The sequence below is a fragment of the Furipterus horrens genome, unplaced genomic scaffold (genome assembly GCF_987537825.1).
Source record: "Furipterus horrens unplaced genomic scaffold, mFurHor1.1.pri manual_scaffold_1, whole genome shotgun sequence".
NCBI lineage: Eukaryota > Metazoa > Chordata > Mammalia > Chiroptera > Furipteridae > Furipterus > Furipterus horrens.
In genome coordinates, this window is record NW_028327171.1 from 45,646,155 (window position 1) to 45,665,668 (window position 19,514).

General features: G+C 46.0%; 1 long non-coding RNA gene across 1 annotated transcript; it reads left to right on the top strand.

The window, feature by feature from the left end:
* Positions 1-237: 237 nt before the first annotated feature.
* Positions 238-19,310, top strand: LOC150021006 (uncharacterized). Its single transcript, XR_016511414.1, has 3 exons — positions 238-303; positions 16,504-16,647; positions 18,033-19,310. It is a non-coding gene; the product is annotated as an uncharacterized LOC150021006 (long non-coding RNA).
* Positions 19,311-19,514: the final 204 nt, after the last annotated feature.

The window sequence follows — 19,514 nt, forward strand, 5'->3', positions numbered from 1 at the left end:
CATGTCTTTGGCAGTTTCTCTTCAAAAGACAGAACTGTCCCAGTCTACTCCCAGGCATGCTTCCTGCCTCTAGGAACTTCCTGGGATCACCATAGCTTTGAAGAGAACAGGAGTTGATGAGAAACAAACCTTGAGAAAATACCTTTACTTTTTATTTCTATTTTGTTCATTTGTATCTTTGTTCTCTTCTTCTCTTGGCCCCTTCTCTATACCCCAAAACACATGTAGGTGATACAGGTCAAGCCTTCTTGGTTTCCAGCTTTGGTGGATCCATTCTATCCAGGGATGGAGGCACTTCAAAAGGTAGGCCCACTGCCACCAACTACTGATGGACCCACTTTGTCACCTGGCAAAATAGATACAAGTATGCTCTCTACAACCACAGGATGGGTCCCAACATTAAGTCTCTGCTACAAGATCAGCATTCATCTCATTCTCAAGTTGATAACCTGACTGTGGTCTTAGTCCATGGACTTGAGTCTCCTTCTAGTGTTTTACCTCGTTCATCTAAAACTATGGACTCCCTGGTTCCATGAGACCCTGTGGGGAAGAGTTATCACCTTTCCTAATGAATTAAAACCGGCTTCTCCAGGCTTAGCAATGAAGGGAGAATCTCTATGGAAAGAGATGAGTGAGATTTTCCCTTGGGTGTTCTCATCATTGGCATCCGTTAGTGTCCCCACCCTCCAACACACACACTATACCACCACCCTCATCCCCCATGGACGCTGAGACCAGGTCCTTCAGACCAATCTTTACCACAGGTTGAAGCTAACAAAAAAGGGTAAACAGAGAGAGTAACATGACTCCATATAATCCCGTTTACAAGATGTGACTTGATTGTGAGGGCTCAGGGCCAGCCTTATTCTAGTGTGGAGGCTGCCTTGTGTGGTCAGAATCATCAGCAGCCCAAGCCTCAGGGCAGAAACCTGGACAATTGCCCTCTTGAAAGTTCAGAAGGATCTACTAAAAGAATGAAGCTGAGAAGGAGATGAGAGTTCCCCTTCTCCTTGGTGCCACCATCTGAATTTCAGTTTTCTGAGAAGCTGCCTCTTACTGGGGTTGATTGAAATGATCTCTCCTTTTTGTAGGAAAAAGGACCCCAGATTCAAGTAAGATTTTATTGATCATTAAGGCTGCACATGGGAAGGAAAGAGATGGGCACATGTCAGCTCACCTCAGTGCCTTGGCTGGTCTTGCTAGAAGTGTAGGATACATTCAGAAAAGACAATGGTTTGCCCGGCTGGTGTTGCTCAGTTGGTTGGGTGTTGCCATTAGTTGTTAGATTCCTAGTTGGGGCACATGCCTGAGCAGGCTCGGTCCCCCATTTGTGCATGTGGGGAAGGCAGCTGGTGGACGTTTCTCTCTCACATTGATGTTCCTCTCCCTCTTTCTCTCTCTCCCTTCCCCTCTCTAAAATAAAAAATAAAAGTAAATTTTAAAAAGACAATGATTTTTCTTTAGATATGTTCAGTCAAGAGGCAAAGTGTCATAATGTTGTGAAATACTCTTGATATTGAATCATGATGGAGCCATAGGTGAGCCATCTGAGGGGTATTTATAGAATGCTGAGGATCTGCTTTTCAAAGAGGTCCCAATAGTTGTTCCGGGAGAGGAAAATACAAGGGTCAGCAGCTTGCTGAGACTTTTTCTCTACCTGGAAGTCTATGTGACATAGCTCAGCCTATTTTGATGCTGATTTCTTTTTCACCTTCTTTTTTACATGCATCAGGAAATGGCCTTACCCTATGGCTCAAGTGTGATGTGCTCATAAATTTCCCTAATGCTGTCTGTCTGATGTGTGTTCCTGGAGGTTGTATGGCTATCATCCTGAGTTTGTTATCAGTTGGATAACCTCATAAACTCTGGCCCACTGATCCTCAATGGAGTCAGTGCTGCTCCTAGAGGCATTTAGAAATGTGTGGTGTATTTATGTTTGTTATGTTGGTAGTGCGGGCACTCCTTGGAGGCAGAGGGGATCAGATTTCTTACTTTAGGTTGGGCAGTTTTGTCCTGTGCTTCATGTGACATTGTATACCCTGCCAGGCATTCATATAAGTAGAAAATCTCTATTGGTCTGAGCCTAGAACCTAATTCCATTTTGTGTATGAGACAAAATACTTTTTTGCACAGTTTTAATATATACTGAAATTTTCATGAATGCTATCAGCACCATATAAATCAAGAGAATACTATATTTTATCTTTACCAGGAATTGTTCATCATTTCAGAAAACCACAATAACAACAGCAAAATGCTCATGGTATTTGAGTTGCCAAAATAACACATCTCTATTCATCTGCATTTGTACATATCTCTATGAATATAGAGTACATATTTAGTCTTGCGTCAGGACATCAAATATTAAGAAGTATCCATAATGTTCCAGTCAATATTATTTTACTTCTCTTAAATTCAAACTTCTTCATTATAAGTAGATACAAGTCTTATACTTTCTAGTGTAGTTATGTTCAAACATTTATAGATTAAAATGCATATTATTTTATTCTAAATTACTTCCTTTTCTTTATTCTGGAGTTAGGGCAATATATTGATTCTCTGAAAAACTTATGTGTAATAAACAAGTTATATTATCTTTAATTTTCATTTCAGAATAGTAAAGGTGCTCTTATAAAATATTTGCTATCAAAAGGGAGCATTGGGTCTGATAGGATTAGGATCCACTGCTCTGGGCAGCCTCCTAGAGGATGTTTTGTTTCATCTAATTTTCACAATAGTTCCAAGACCCAGGTCCTATTATGACCACTATTTTGCACAGGAAGAAACTGAGTCACAGAGATATGAGGTAACTTGCCTAAGGTCACATATCTAGAAAAGGGGAGAGCCAGGATTCTAGAGCCTTCTCACTACATTCTGCCTTCTATCCATTATGTCTGCACCATCTCCCATGTTGTCCAGGTTATCTGGGGCCTTTCTTCCTGCAAGCCCGTCCTCTGGCCCTACCAGGCCTCTGACAGGGATCAGCAGAATCTCAGAGTAGCAGAAAAATGACTTCTCCCTTTTGGATAGAATTTCAGTTGAGTAAATCAAAGAGAAGTGTTTTGCATGGCACACACAAACCCCCAGTAAACTTAGTTGGTTGAATGAATGAAATGAAGGATTCGGTAGTGTTTGGGGGAGAGTGGTGCTGGCTCCTTTGGAACAGCCCGGGGACTTTTTTGGTAATCGATTTCAGTAAGCCAATGTGGGTTTGTCAGGGGTTGACACCAGGTCCACAGGACTCCCAGCTCAGGGATTGACACTTCCATTGTATCCCTGGGGCTGAGGGAGGCCGGCTACTCTTTTTTTTTTTTTCCCACGTAGCACAGTTGTTGAAACAGGAACCAGCACATCTCCCTCACTCTTTCCTTATGCTCATTGACATGGGGCCCAGGTCGTGGGCGTGGGGATGCCCTTTAAATAACAGTCTTTCTTTGTGCCCTTTGGTCTGTGACCTAACTGACTCTGGCCCAGGGGACACCAGCTCTACACTAGGCAACTGGCAAAGGGCAACTCTGGTTTTTGTCATGGTCTCACTCTGAACTACTGCACCTTCTTTCATTCAGCAAATATGTTCTGAGGCCTTGCTTTGTGCCAGATACTGACTGGGGTGCGAAGATGAGCAACAATATATGGCCCCACCCTCCAGAGACTTAGATTTAGAACAGAAGACTGGCTTTTGCAGTTTAGTGTGGAAAGAGCTGTAACAAAGGAATGTACAAAGTCTCTGGGAGCCTGAGGGGAAAGGCCGCTGATCCAGACTGGGGAGAAGAGGGAAGCCTTCCTGGAGGAGGTGTTGTAGGAGCTTAATGTTAAAGGAAAGGTTATGATTTAGCAGAGTCAGTGGATGACTGTGTTAGGGTACCAACAGGGAATGATATGAGACACAAGTTAGGATGATTTGAGGAGGGTTTATGCACAAACGGGTTATTTGTATAGATGTAGGTAGGGTATGGGGAGGCACCCCTAGTCATTAGGGAAACCCAGGGCTAGCAAGCAGCTGCAGAGCTGTTGCCGCGCATATGCCAGAAGCGGGAGGGGAGCTACTATACTCTGGAAGGAGAGCAAGTTTAGCCTTGGCACAGGAGTAACCTTCTGTCTGGGACCAGCCAGCCTGATACAGCCTATAGGGAAGGAATAAATACCCTGGCCAAATTCTCTCTTATCCTTCAATATCTACTGTTACTTCCCATTGGCCAAACCCAACCAGAAACCAGAGGGCACTGGAGTTTGTTTATGTGATCCATTGGGGCAGCCTCTGGGGCACAGGGCAGGGCAGAGAGTGGATTGGGAAGGGCAAGCAGATCTACCCAGTACACTGTGTCAGGGAAGGCGTTCCCAAATGGAGAACTGTTTGTGAAGGCTGGGAGGTGTGGGAGAGCATGGTAAGTGGGGGAAATGCATTCTTTATGGCTGGAGCTTGGAGGGAGCAGAGGTGAGTGTTGTCCATCATGAAAGGCATGCCTTTCTGAGGAGTTTGAAAATTTATCCTAAAGGCAAGGGGCACACCGAAGAATTTTAGGCCAGAGGTGACATGATCAGGTCTGTGTTTCAAAACTGCCACTCTAGCCCTGGTGTGCAGATGGTCTAGAGGTATCTTTTCAGATCAGAGATGGCAAGGCCTCAGTCAAGACTGACAGTGGAGACAGAAGTGGATGAATCTGAGAAATTTTTAGAAATGAGACTCAAAATGTAATGAAAGATTAGGAGAATGAGGGCAAGGGAGGGGTCAACGGCAATGCCCTGGTTCTGACTTGAAGCTCAAGCAGGGCCCTGGAGGGGGTGGGTCTGGCCCTCACCTCCCCAGCTTTTGCTTTCTAGGCTCAGGAGAAGACTCAGATGGTCCCTTATCAGCAGGTGCCTAGGCTTCCAAGGCGGCTTCGGAGAGGCCTCCTAGTCATGCTGCAGGGTAGCCTCACCTTGGCTGTTCCAAGAGCAAACCAGACTGGAGAGCAGGAGAAGTCACCTTTTGCTGCCCTTCTGGGGTCTCCTGAGCTGGGACCTGCTCCCCTCCAAACCCCTGCCCCTTCCCATATGGAGAGAGGGTGTGTTTTCTTTTAATGTGCTTCATTGCAGGGGCAAATGAGGCCCAGCCAGGGGGAGAGAGCCAGCAATGACGGCAGAGTACGGGCTCTGTGAGCTGGGGCGAGTGCTGGGGTCCTGTCATCCCCAGTTTCCTTCCCTTGCTTTTCTGAAGGCCCCATCTGTCCCCATAGGCTCATATTTCATCACTAGCAACTCTGAAGAACCTGCTATCCAGTAACAGGTCCCATTCCTTGGAGTTCTGTGCCCAGAAACCTGGAATAATTTTCTTTTGTTTTAGAGGGAACTGCTGAGGCAGTTCTTTCATGTTCTAAGAAGTTGGGTAGTCATGGCAACACATAAGGGTGGGGTGGGTGAGGTGGGGGGCTTCTTAGCAGCATTTCATTTCAAATGCCAGATTAAAGGAAATGCTTCTTTGGAGTTTGCCTCATTAAGACATAGCTGAGCGCAGGCTTGCTGGCTGATTTTCTGGTTCATCATTTTGCACATTACATTTTGCCTATATTTTCTCACCTGATGGACAGTCTGCTGGGACTTCTCCCTGAGAATTTTGGCTCAAAGATGTCTCTGAGAATTTCAGCTGTTTCTTGGCAAGAGAGGTGGTGGGAGTGTTCTCTTTGTTCCTAGCTGGGGCCTTGTCCTGTAAGTCCCTTTTTTACAATGGGACTGCCACTTAAAAAAAAAAAAAAAAGGTAATGTGTTTATTGAGGTTTTGTTCTGTCTACGGGAGGGAAAGATTTTCATTGTGAAACCTTTTTGTTCCACACTAGTTTTGGTCCAGGAACTTTCTCCCAGAGTTTGACATGCCCCAAGGACCAGGGGAGTCCAAAGCTGGCTGGGGCTCTGGGGCTCTGGGGGATCCCTTCCAACTTCTGCCTGAGGAAATCTAGGAGAAAATAAAACGAAATGTTTAACTCAGAGACTGAACTCAAGCGATATTTTCCTAAACTGAACTGTACATCCTAGCTTGAGGTGACTTCAGAATTCTCCTTCAGCTGGGAGTGGACTCCCCACTTCCCCCAAGTCCCAACTTTCTTCCCAGCAGGGAATTCCAATTCTGACTCACAGAAGATAAGCACGTGACAGTAATCCAGGTGTCAACTAAACTATTTCCCACACTCTTGTCATTTATACCTTCAGAGTATCTCCTAGCTTCACTTTATTATTAATGTTCTTATGAACAACAGTCCCCATTTATTGAATGCTTATTGAGAGCCAGAATTTCTATGTATCACCTAATTTAATAGTCACCAAAACCCCTGTGAAGCAGGTACTATTCCGCTCATCTCATAGAGAAGGGAACTGAAGACCCAAAATGTTGAGTTGTCCAGAGTAAAATAGTTGGTAAGAGGTAGAGCTGCGTCTGTGTGATGCACATCCTGTGCCCTTTCCACCCCCCCCCCCCCCCATCTTTCATCCCCTCTTACTGGATCACAGCAAGCAGTCCAGCACAGACCCCATATCTCACATCCTTCCTGCTTCACTCCAGACAGCATATAGTCACTGAATGGTCTTCCTAAAGCTCCCCTTTCATTGCACTCCCACTAGGCTCCATTCTGGGAGTGCAGAGACCACAGCTGTCTTGCTCACCATGGTGGCTATGGGACTTAGCCCACAGAAAGTGCACACTAAGTGCTTATTTACTTAGTGAATCAATGAAAAACATCTTTTTCCTCCGCCAGCCCTTCCCTCATTCTATCTTCTTGGGTCCTTCCCAGCTGGAGCCACTGCTACCCTCTATCATGAGGCATGACTTCCCTGCTTCCTGAGCCAATTCTGTCCAGGCAGATAGAATGCTACCAGAGTATGTGAGTGTGTTCACAGGGTACACTCCTGGGAGCTCCCATAGCTCTGGCTATTTCAACTTCTGCAGGGGAAAGTATATTTTGTGATAGATCCACGACCTGTGGTGCAGGGGGTGATTCCTGGTCCCCTAAATGCCCCTTGGGTATCATGTACTTCACTCACATTTCAGCCTCATCCATAGAGCAGCCATTTACTAAGCTCTGGGTTGAACATGTCACATACATTATCTCATCTAATTGCCAAAAACCTCAAAAGTCAGATATTAGTATCTCAGTTTTACTGATGAGGAAACTGAGGCTTGAAGGGATTAAGTCACTTGCTAAAGGACTCACAGATGGGCAGAGGTGGAGGAGGGATTTGAGCAGGAGTTTATCTGTGGTCCAAGCCTTTGTGATTTTTCCTTCACTGCCCTTTTCCATAGGGGCTGGGCTTCTGCCATGTTTTACCCATCAAACCTCTAAATCCCCCCTCATTTTCTGGGAACCTGACAATTTCAAGGGCTAATAATCATAGTAAGAACCATTTGAATTGTGTATACCAGAATCTCCACAAATTACCTTATTTAATCTTCACTCTGATGAAGAGGTGCTATAATTATCACTACTTTACAGATAAGGAAACTGAGAGACATAAAACCTCACCTCCAACGGAGTTACTCAGGTGAGGGAGCTGAGATTCAAACCAGGCTTGTCTGAGTGCAAAGCTCACATTCTTTACTAGTCTTACAAAAGCCCACTGACTAGTCTCCCTGACAGTCCTCTACTCCTCTCGCTGTACCCTACTCCTAGCTGAGGTCCAGCCACCCAAAGCCAGGCTGGCACTGCCTTCCATCCTCTGGACTTCTGCTGCTCTACCCCACCTGCCTGATGAGCTAACTTTCCAGGTTGACTTGACCTGAGCCATATTCCCCTGCCCCTCTGGTTGCTGGGCTTGCCACTGCTGGCCAGCCTGACAGCCACATAAATTCCTCCGCATCCCCTGTCCTTGCTGTGCGTGGTTGTCTCTTGGTGATTTTTACCACTACCCCATACCCTGCTCTTGTCCCTGCATGGCTTTCGCAGGTGGTCTAAGTGAGTCTCAGCTCCTCTGCCTGGCTTCTTGGGTGTCATGTAGCTCCTCTGCTTCTATCCACCAGTAACAACCTCTTCCCTGTGGTCCTGAGACCCCCACATTCTGGAGCCAGTCCCCGTGCTTGGCAGAACCTGGCTTGGGGCTTTCTGGGCTTTGTGGTGATGCCCCTTGCTGGCTCCTGGCTCCCTGCTGCCCTGCTGAATGCCCTCTTCTGCCCCATTCTGCCATCTGGTACCTGCCCATGTCTATCTGCATTAACCCTTGCCCTTTGTCTCCTCTGACCCCCAAGCAGTCCTACCTCAAAACACTTGCCTAATTACCTCTCTCACCCTACTTGATGGGCCATTATCCAGCCTTTTTTTCTCAACATCTCCCAACTTGGACTCCACTTCACTTAGAGCAGAATCAACACTCAACTAATAATCTGTGCTGGGGGCCCATGCACAGGACATTGTGTGGGAGCACTGAGACCTCCCAGCTGCCCCCTGCTCCCCAGACCCCCTGTCACACAGCCTTTGTGCCTGGTTTTTGCTGTTCTAGATTCCCACTACAGCAGCTGACTCCTTCCCCTCTCCCACCTCACCAAAGCCTCGTTTGCTCTGAAGCTTACTCTGAGGACTATCAGCTTGGCTTTCCAATAGTCATTGTGCACAAAGGAAAGGCAAACTGGGGTAAATGGATGACTGGCAGCCTAGGAAGAGCCAGCCTAGAAGTTTAGACACCCCAGGCTTGGCCCCAAGGGCTAAAGGGATAGATGAGTCTCCGTTTGCCCAGAACCCATTCTGCTGAGAAGTTATCCTCTAAGCCATGGCAATAAAAACAGTGATAGCTCCCTTTTATCCAATAATTAAAATGTACCAGGCATTTATATATGTCTCTGGTCCTCTAAGACAGGTAGTCATTATCCCCATTTTGCAGATGAGGACCAAGGCTCAGAGACATTCAGGAGCTTGTCCAAGGTGTCATGTGATTAACCTACGCCATCTTTGTTTCTTCTGTTTGTACCCATCTTGCAATGAAACGGGGAGCTCTTGAAGAGCAGAGCTGTTTCTGATTCTTCTCTGTGTCCCCACCACACTGGCACATTGTGCGTGCTTTGAGCTACCTATTGTCCAGGTCCTTCTGGGAAGCCCAAGGCTCCTTAAGCCTAGCTCCCACTTCAATCCCAAAGGTGTCAACCCACCTGTCTTCCACAAGAAAGTCCAGACCCCTTCTCTGGGAAGGCTTTCTGGGGAATGGAGCTGAGTGGCTACCAAGCAGTTTGGTGACTGTGGCCCTGTGGGAGTAGGGTGTTTCCAGGCCAAGGGCTGTAGGGGTCCCTAACTCTTTGCTTCTCCTCAGCAGGGCATCCCCACATACTAATGTCCCTGGTCATGGCCTCAGGGGGGTCTTTCCTACTTCAAGTATCTCCATAAAGATGATGCTGTCTTTATACCTAGCTCCTCATGGCAGTCCTTGAGAAAGGGAGAGAGGGAGAGAGTCAGCGAATTGAGAGCTGGTTCTATTACCATACTACTGCCTCCATTCTATCTGTCATATGGAGAGTGTTAGGCAGTGTGACCTTAGGAATTGCTAGCTGGCCCAGTTTCTTCCTTTATAGATGATGAAGCCAAGGCCTGAAGAGAGGAAGTGTAACAGGAAGAAGAGGCAGAAACAACCTGACTCCCCATCTGGGCTCTTCCCACCAATTATGTTGCTTCATCAGCAACTCAGTTATGAGGTGTTACCACTTCATTCAGGTTTCTGAAGCTCACTGACTCTTCTTGGTTGCTTCTTGGTTGGGAGAACTTTGTGCCTCATCTGTGGGGAGTGGGTGTTGGCAGATAAGACCACTAAAGGCCAAAATTTTAAATGTGCCCTCGTGGGCCCTTGTTGGCCCTGCAACTCTTGACAAAATGGTAGGCTGGGTTGCTTGTGCTCACCATTGCCCACTTTCTCTCTGTTCCCACTGGAAGCCACGTGGGAGGGCAGTTGCCTCTATTTTGAGGACTAGTTGCTATCGGCCCATTTGTGGCAGAGAGGTCTGTGCTCTTTGGCCAAAGGGCTTGACTGTTCCTCAGCCTGGCAGGACCAGCTGGGTTAATTGGGAGCTGCCCTCCCCCTCCTCATCACCATTTCTTCCAGCGGGAAGGAGCGAGTTCTCTGCCATCTACATATTTTCAGCTGAGTTATATTTTGCATAAAGTAAACTTAGCAAACAGAGAACACAGTGAGAATATATTTGGCTTTGAAGCGTCAGTGTTCTGACAGGCATTTCCTATTAGCTATCTCTGAGCCGACCAGCCTAGCTAGGTTTTGCTTAAGTGGCATAATTCTCCTGCAGTGGAGACAGCTCATTCATTAGTCATTCCAAAAGCCAAATACAAAATATCCTTCTCTAAGCCAACTCCCCCAACCAGCTCCGCAGCCCGGGTGGAACAATGAAACTGCGGGGCTTACTGGGCCTGGCAGAGGTCAGCCTGAGAGCCACCTGTCTGCTGGCTTTGGAGGATGGCTTTGGCTTCGAGCCCTCCTTCCCTTTGGGACAGGAAGGACACATCTTCCATTCTTGGCAGAGGCTTGGGGAGACTTTTGGAAGGTGGGCGCCACCCCATTTCACTACTGAGTCACTTGCAATAACTTGAAGCCCTGATTGAATGCACTTTGTTTTGCTTTATCTATCTATCTATCTATCTATCTATCTATCTATCTATCTATCTATCTATCTATTTATTTAGGGCCCTAGAGGCTAAAGGTACTCATTCTAAGAGGAAGCAAAGGAATGTGTCCCTTCCTGCTTGGTTCTGTCAGCTGAACTCAGCCCTTCCTTGATTGGCATCCTGTGTGCTGTCTTTTTTAATCCCTGCACAGTGAGGACTGATGTCCCCATTTTAGAGATGAGGAAACTGGAGCTCTGAGAACTGAAGCGATTTGCCAAAGGTCACGCAGCCAGGGTTCGAGCCTGTCAGCTCCAAAATTTGTCTTCTGTCTTTTCTTTCCAGAAACCTCTTTTGGGATAATTATCTTGAGTTTAACAATGAAAATATATGTGGGGGTGATGGTCTCCTTTATTCAACATTAGAACAAAGAATGCCACTGTGTTCCAGGGACCCAGAGCAGGGTGGGCTGAAAAGCCAGCTATGGAGAAAGGGAAAGATGTGTTGTTCTAAAAGGAAGGTTGAAATCACCCCAGGGTAGAAGTTTGGGGTGAGCAGTTGGGTAGTTCTGTTGGGGGCAGAGTTTGGTTTGAGGTGGGCCAGGAGCCGGGCGTAGAACAGGGACAGGGAAGGGTTTGTTGTGGTTCCATGGTCCAGCTGGGGATTCCACACATACCCCACTGAATGGGCCGTCTGACAAAGCCTGACCAAGCAGAATGCCATGGGGTAAAAACTCTGCTAACACCCAATAATGAGAGGGAACACCAGAGGAGCACCAAGAGAGGTCCTGTGCAGAAGCAGAGAGCTGAGGTAGTGGCAGCAGCTGGTGGTTGGTGTCAGACTCCCAGGAGGGCCTAATTAGCACTCCAGGTGGACAAACACATTCACAGGTGCCCATACCGATGGGGAATGTGTGTGTATGGTGGGAGCCCAAATCAGAAGTAAAGTATATGTACACAAGGTAGGAATGAGAATCTCGGAGCCCTTCCAAAGTCGACAGCTAGCACTAAAACTCTGCCTTCCTCAGGCTGTCCTAACTCACCTCCTCAGTGCCATTTCCCACTTGCCCCTTCATCCCTCCACGCACTGCATCCAACTGTTGTTTCCAAACACACACAACGCTTTTACTCTACAGCTCTTCACATGCTGTTTTCTCTGCAGGCACTTCGTCTCTCCCACCCGTAGTCCCACCTGGCAAACTCGTACTCACCCTCTAAAACTCTGCTTAAATATATCTGGAAGCCTTCTTCATTCCTCCAGGACACCTTTTTCTGTGTTCCTGACCCTTTGTCTATAGCTCTAGTAAATCACTGGTGCTAGTGCACCATCAGGGACCCTGCACTATTGTATCTCTGGAGTCCCAGGACCCAGTGGAGAGCTGTCATATAGAAAGTGCTCAATCAATTGATAAAGCAATGTAGCCTGAATGGCTGTATCATTGTGCCTCGGATCTGGAAGAAAACATACAGTTTATCTAAATAAAACCGCTCTCTGATACTTGAACTTCTCATCTGTATTCCCAGCCTGATGTAATGTACATAAATCTACTAACTGGCATATATTAGATGCTCAATGAATGGTAGCCAATGTTGTTTCTCGTGGACTCAAAATGGACCTAGAAGAGTCCATAGAAAGAACATTGAATCCAGAGTCAGGGCTGTGGCTCTGCCTGTAAGATCCTGTACGACTTTGGAGAAGTCATTTCAACCTCTCTAGACCTCAGTTTCCTCATCTAGAGTGAGGGATATAACTAGATGCCTTATAAGTGGATCCCTTTCTGCCTGACCAAGCAGAATGCAATGGGGTAAAAACTCCACTAACACCCATTAATGAGGGGAAACACCAGTGAAACACCAAGAAGGGTCCTGTGCAGAGGCAAATTGCTGAGGTTGTGATCACAGCTGGCATCACTGATAGATCTTGGGGATTCCAGCTCTGGTCTTCCTGGTGTGACCTCTGATTAGAAATTCAGTGAATTAAAATTGACCTTAAAAATGACCCTTCCTGGGGTGTGTGCTCTTCTCCCAGGTAGAACCAATCCTCAGGGAGGCAGAAACAACTCCTTGCTAAACTGGAGGCCAGTCATACCCACTTTGCCATCCTGGAGAAGGAGGGAGACAGTCTGCCATGGAGCTTGTGGCAAAATCTCGCTTCCTCCCCAAACACCAGCTATGATTAGCTGTGTCCTCACCACAAAACTGCAGGGGTGTGTGCGGGTGAGTCACAGCTGTTCAGATTACATTTATAGAGTGCTTGTAAGGCGGTAGGGGTTGCTTGGTGGCAGGGAGGGGGCTGTCAGAAGCACCCCCAGCAGTTGTTGAAATTTTAGGACCCAGGTATTTGGGTTACAGAGTTTAAGAACCATCCTTTGATGCCACCCAGCTTCTAGGTGGTTCCTTGTGCCAGGCCTCTGACACCCAGAGCAGCTCTTTCCCCGGTCCCTGCCATCCCCAGGACTACTCCGGAGGAATCAAAATATCTCTCTAGAAGTGGATGGTCTGAACCTCACAATCTCCAGGGGCTCCTGCTCCCACCACCTCCATACACTAGGCCCACTTGTGGCTGCTGATGTGAGGCAGGGCTGCGACCAATGGCGCAGGAGTCCCAGCCCCTCTGAGCTGGGCACTGTGTTCCCAAATGTCCCCCTCGTGCCCCCTTTCCATCCAGTGATAGAGGACCCTGAGCTGCATTCAGGAGCTGGGAAGGAGGTGAAGAGAAGCCTCTTATGTGAAAGAATTCTGTCAGGCAGGCAAGTCCCAACAGGTGGACCAGGGCTGCAGCGAGCAGACAGTGAGTCACCTGGGTCCCTGCTGCTTACTGGACAGAGCCAGAATAATGACAATAATAATAGAGATCCAGGGTGCTGTTATTAACGCCCACCTTCCCTCCCAGGGTGGTATCTCCTCCATCCATCTGACAACACTCAGGGGCAGGGTGGAGCTGAAGACAGAGATTTTGTTGCCTTGTCTTAAGTACAGGGGAAACTGAGGCCAAAGTTATTCTTCACTGAACCAGGTAATCCTGAGAAAAAGACTCCTCTGCCTCCTAATGTCATCCTGATGTCAGGAGAGTCACATGCACCCACAATTACCAGTCCTCACTGGCAAAGCTCTAGGCTCAGAGGCGGAAAGAACCCTTTTTTTTTTCCCAGTGGTCACAGGCTAGCCTCTAATCCTTACTTATAATAGCCACAGGGAATAGGAGTAAATATTTTCCCTATTTTACAGATGAGGAACCTAACGTTCAGAGAGGTTAGGTAATTTTCTCATTGGCACACAGTGAAGGAGTGGCAGAGCCAGGATTTGAACCTGGTTAGTTTGTGCCTTCTCAGACTTCTGTGCATGTATGCCATTCACAGTCAAGAATCCCAAGATCTCCAAGGCTGGCTTCCAAAGCCTTTGAACCTGGCCTTTTATTTTACTGCCTTCCCCTCCTGGACTTACTCTATCTAAAGATTAGGGCTCTTCCCAGGGCTTTCTGGAGGCCAGCTTTCATTTTCATCTTTGAACAGCTGTGAAAAAGTAAAGACTCAACACTTTAATTTTGGGGTCTTAGTAATTATCTAGTATTCACCACCCACTCCACTCTACCCACTAGTTATTATAATAACAACAATAATAATTTAGAAAAGCAATGATGATGATCACAGCCTTTGCTGATCCCCCATTGGAGGCTGGACACGATAGATATAGCCATGCTATTTTTTAATTTCAAAATGGTCCTGAACTTGGGAGTCTGGAATGTTGGATTCTAGTCTTAATTTTGGCAAGGATGCCATGCATCATACGTCTGAGTGAGCCCCTAAATCACCCTTGCCTTCATTTCCCCCTCAGTAAAAAGGGGGTAAACATCTTGCAAGATCATGTGCTTTAAACTTCTTGAAAGAAAGTCATAATCAGACAATTTTAAAGCATCACCACCCCATATTTACTATGAGAAATGACCCAGCAGTCTGTTGCTTTAATGATGCATTATGTTCGTGCTCCAGTCTCCCCCTGCTCTCGCTGCCCAGCTTTTGGGAAGGGTGCTGGGTCAGGGCTGGGGGCACAGGCTGATCTCTTAGGTGCAGTGGGAGTCTCACTTTTCCAGCCCTTACCCTCGACAGCTGCCTCTGCCAAGGCCCTGGAGCTAGAAAAAGCGAGGCCATTGCCTGAGTTCAATAAATGCTTTTATTAGTCCTTTTATTAATGATGGTGGGTATTTGTTGAGAAGCTGGGACAATAGTTATTCCAGTAAGAGGATATTAAGCTCCCGCTGACAGGTCCTGTATATCTAATGTGCTCTGCCCACTCCCTCCCCACAAGCTGCTTATTACAATGCACCATACCCCTGGCCTCCTAGCAACCCCAGGAAGAGAGTGGAAGGGTGGGGGAGATAGGGATAGGCTTGTGTCCTTAAACACACAGGTCTTTTCAGAGGTTATTGTAAGCCAATAGCGGGAAGCTTTTTCTTTCCCCTTGAGAGCTTAGGGAGCCTGTGTGATTTTTGCTTTCTTTCTTTCTTTCTTTCTTTTTCTTTTTGGCAGGGGGCACCTCTCTCTGGGCTTTTGGCTATTTTACAGCCTGAGCTGCAGGTGATGAGTTGAAAAAGGAGAAAGACATCTTTGAACCATTTGTTAAGTTGGAGACCATTCCCATTCTTTATTTTCAGCCCTTTTACATTATTTTTAATTTATCAAACATTTACAATACTTATGTGCTGGCACTGTTCTGGATGCTTTTCAAATACTGATTTATTTAATCTTCATAGCATCCCTATGAGGTAGATACTATAAATACCATTTCATAGATGAGGAAATTAAGGCCCAGAGAGGTTAAATGACTTGCCCAAGCTCATACAGCTAAGAAGTAAGAGAGCCAGGTTTGAACCCAGGCAGTTGTCTCCAGAGTTTGTGATTTTTATCTGAAATTTTAAAACTGAGCCTAGAAAGACTAGGAAATGTTTTCAGAATTCAGAAGCTTTATTTCTCCATCAAAGGGAATTAGATATTTTCATGTAGGGGATATTATAATAAATTATAATAGCAACCCCCAGAATCAGAGAATCTGTGAGTTGAAAGGATCCTTAAAAGGTCATCTGATCTAATCCTATGACGAACTCAAGAATTCTCTCAGCAGCATCCCTCATATGTGCTCCTTCTAGCTTTTGCCTGAACCCTTCTTGCGACAGAGAATGCATTCCCTCCCCTAGCAGATCGTGCTGTCTTTGCACAGGTCTCACTGTTAGAAAAGAAAGGCTGGATTGAAATTTAGCTCCCTGTAACTTATTCTCATGGACCTACTTTTGTCTCTAGAGTTGGTGGGGGGAGCTTTATCCCTTTTGTATAGGATGGCCCTTAAAGTACTTGAAAACAGCTTTCATGTCCCCTTAAATCTTTTTTCCTCTTTGGGGGTCAACTACCTTAGTTCTTTCATAATCTTCACTTGTTATAATTTCCAGATTCTCCGTCTTCCTGTTTTCACCCCTCTGATGCATGAGAGTTTGTCAGTGTTCATCCTAGAGTGTTGTCAGAAGGAAACACGATGCATCAAGTGTGATCCAGCAGTGCTGAGAAGAACAGCTCATCATCTCCTTCACCTCCTTCTTTTGTGCTCTGTTTCCAACCATGCAGCCTAAACTCCCCTTAGGTTTTCTGAGCGTCACATTAAACCCTTGACTCATACTGAGCTTGCAATCAATGAGTAGCTCTTTTAGGTCCATCTTCCAAATTCTGAAATTATACAGCTCTGCCTTTTGTTTTTCTGAGCCCAAGGGTGGGACTTTACATTTCCCACTAGTAAATTTTATCATGTTAATTCAGTTCCTTGTTCCAACCTATCAAGGTTGACTTGGAACCTTACTCTTTTACTCTATTTAGTAATTCCCTAATTGATTTTGTATCATCTGAAATTTTGATAAATATGCCCTCTGCATCCCCATTCAGGCTGTCATTAATTTTTTTTTAAAGCTGGATAGGAAATTTTCTGAGATTGGGTTTGCGGAGGAAGATGAAGCAAAGCTGGAGTGATTCCAGAGGGACATTTTCTGTTTGGATCAACATGAATGACTAATGCAGTGCACTTTCTGGGGCTGTGAGTGGCTGGATAATCAGGTAAAGACTTGTATAGCATCACTTCTGCGTCAGTACCTGTGACCCATGACGAGACAGGAAAGCAAATATTGATAGCTTGGTTCAAACACCTGATTGTTTCCTATATACCTCTGCCAACAAGTACTGAGAGTTGAAATGGAGGATGTTATGAAATAGAAGCTAGGCCCACTGTGAGGACACAAACAGGACTCCCAGACCTGAAGGAGCCAGGTGATTGCTGTAAGCATTAAAGCCTCCAGAAGTAATAGAGAAGTCATTCTTGGAACAAAGACAGACAGACAGAGAGAGAGAGAGAGAGAGAGAGAGAGAGAGAGAGAGAGAGAGAGAGAGAGAGAGAGTTTTAGCAGGGGCATGGAGTTTGAGTAAATTTTTCTCAGCTCAGATAACCATTCCCTTCAGTCATTCCTCAGAGGTCACACATAAAAGCCAAAAGAATCAGACCGAGGCTACATCATTGGGGTTCACAGCAAGGGATCTCTGTTTTGCCAGAGTGTCTTAGAAATCAATTTACTGTCCTAGTCTTGTTACCATTAGCCCCTTAAAGAGTCCAGCCCACTCATGTCATTCACCATAAGAGTATATTTTTCACTCTTTCCCATATTCACCCAAATCATTCTCCTCTTTTTCCATTTTGACCCACTTCTAAAATTCTCTAGTTCCTACTCCTTCTTCCCTACATGCCCTCCCCACCCCCACCAGGAGTCTGGCATACTGTGGTGTTCCAGGCACCTGAGTTGGATGTAGCTACCTGCCTCATTTCATTGGAGCCCCACTAGGCAGACCAATCCACCTGGCTTCCCTGCTTGGCTGGGGTTGGGGATGGGGCATTGTGCCCAGTTAGATCTGAGCTCAGACAAACAAGGGGAGGCCAATCACAAAAGGATAGAAACCACTTATTTACACAGAGCCCACATTTCCATTAATTTCATAAATTAAGACCCTCGTTCAGTGAAGTCATTAAAAAGAAGGTAAAAGTAAGTGGAATCTATTTCTTAGTTACATACATTAAGGGAACACACAAACACCTACAGTTTTTTTGGGTCAGTATCTCTCTTTACAATTTATCGTTCAGTCACATCAATCCAGTCTTTGGAAAACCATTGGCCTTATTTATTATTATTATTATTACTTTCTATTATTAGCCAACTTCTTATTTGCCTGTGGTCTGATTCTTTCAGGTCTAGGCTTGTGGGCCTGTATTAATTTGTAGGGTTGAGTTATTTCTGTTGTGTATTACAATCTGGTCTATTAATTTCCTACACATTTTCCCCTCAAGATGAGCACTAATTCAAAATGCATTAAAACCCTAAACCCAGGGATGGGGGGAAAAGGGGTGAGAATGGGATTTGAGAACTAAACGATTATCTCTTTGTATTCTGCTCCAGGGTGCTAGACTCCAAAGGTGGAAGAAAGCTGGCATTTCCGCTCTCTGCTCTCAGCGTACAGCTCTCAGCTGGAAAGAGAGGGAAATGGGAAGATAACACCCGATAAAAAACGAGCTCCACCAAAATGACTCAAATGAAGGTGCTTCTCAGAGTCTTGGTGTTTTCCTGAAACTTCAAGACCTGAACAGAAAATAGAACTGTCCAGCTGCCTGTACTCAAATGGGAACTTCATAAATCTCCAGAAAGCCTCTGATCCTTTCTCTTTTCACTTTGGTTCTGTTTCCTTCTTTGCTGAGGGTCCCTATTTGTCAAAGCAGAAAGGAATTGCATCAGTCAGTTTTGAGTCAAAAGTAAGTGGACAGCCCTCCTTGAAAAGGAGAAAGTATTGGTGAGATTTTTTTAACCAGCCCTTACTTATTAGGCAGCACAAAGTATGTTGGAGGAAGGTGGCCAGGATTTCAGATCCAGTACGAAGGAGAGCAGTTTGCATACTGGGGGTTGGGTAAGAAAGCAAGGCTTTGGATTCAGCCTCATGGTTCTCCCTCTCCCCCTGCAGGTGAGAAGAGACACAAGGAGAGACAGAGCAGAGCAGAGTAGGGACTTGCAGGTATGAACATGTATGTCTGTGTGTGTGTGCAGGAGTGCCCATGTATGCACTGACATAAGGAATAAACAGAGAAGACCGTCCAGGATAAGAAAAGTTGATTGAAGTTGAACAAGAAACTACTCTGGGCAAGAATAATGATAGTAAGAACCATGTGCTACACGTATCCATTCAATATGTATTTACTGACTGCCGCTCTGGACAGGGCACGTTCTAGGCTCTGAGGACACAGCAATAAATGAAGCCACACCCTTGCCTTCAAGGAGCTTCTGCCAGTGTAAGACGTATGAGGCCCGTAACGCATATTGTTATCTCATTTACAAACCCCATTCTACAAATGCTGAAACTGAGGCACAAAGAATTTGGCTGAGTCTCACAGTAGAGCTACGATTTGAACTCAGGTCCATCTGATTCCAGAGCCTCTGATTCTAATGCCTGGAACATGACTCACCACCCCCAAGTGGAAGCCCCACTGGCCCTGTCTTAGTTATTAGAACTTCTTAGACCGTTTTTTCTTCTTAAACCTCAGTCTATCCTAATCTGTTAAACAAAGAGGGACACCCAGAGTCATGCTTCCCACACTGGGTTCCAAGGATTTCTTCCCAGGGATTTGGAACTTTCTATGAGAATTTAATTTTTGTGAAACAGGTTCCTTGAGGGTCTTCAGCTTCAGAGAGGAGCAGAGGAGGGAAAGAAAGGGGGTGGGAGGAAGGGTGAAGAGGGGGGTTTGCTGGGGGTTTAGACTCAGCTCATACAGGCCCAAGGCTCAGCACCCAGGAGGGAGGTGTGGTTCAGGCTGCACCCAGAACTCTGAGGATGTGGCTGGAATATTTGACAGGGAAGGGGCCTTTTGCCAGTTGGTAGCATGTGTAACTGAG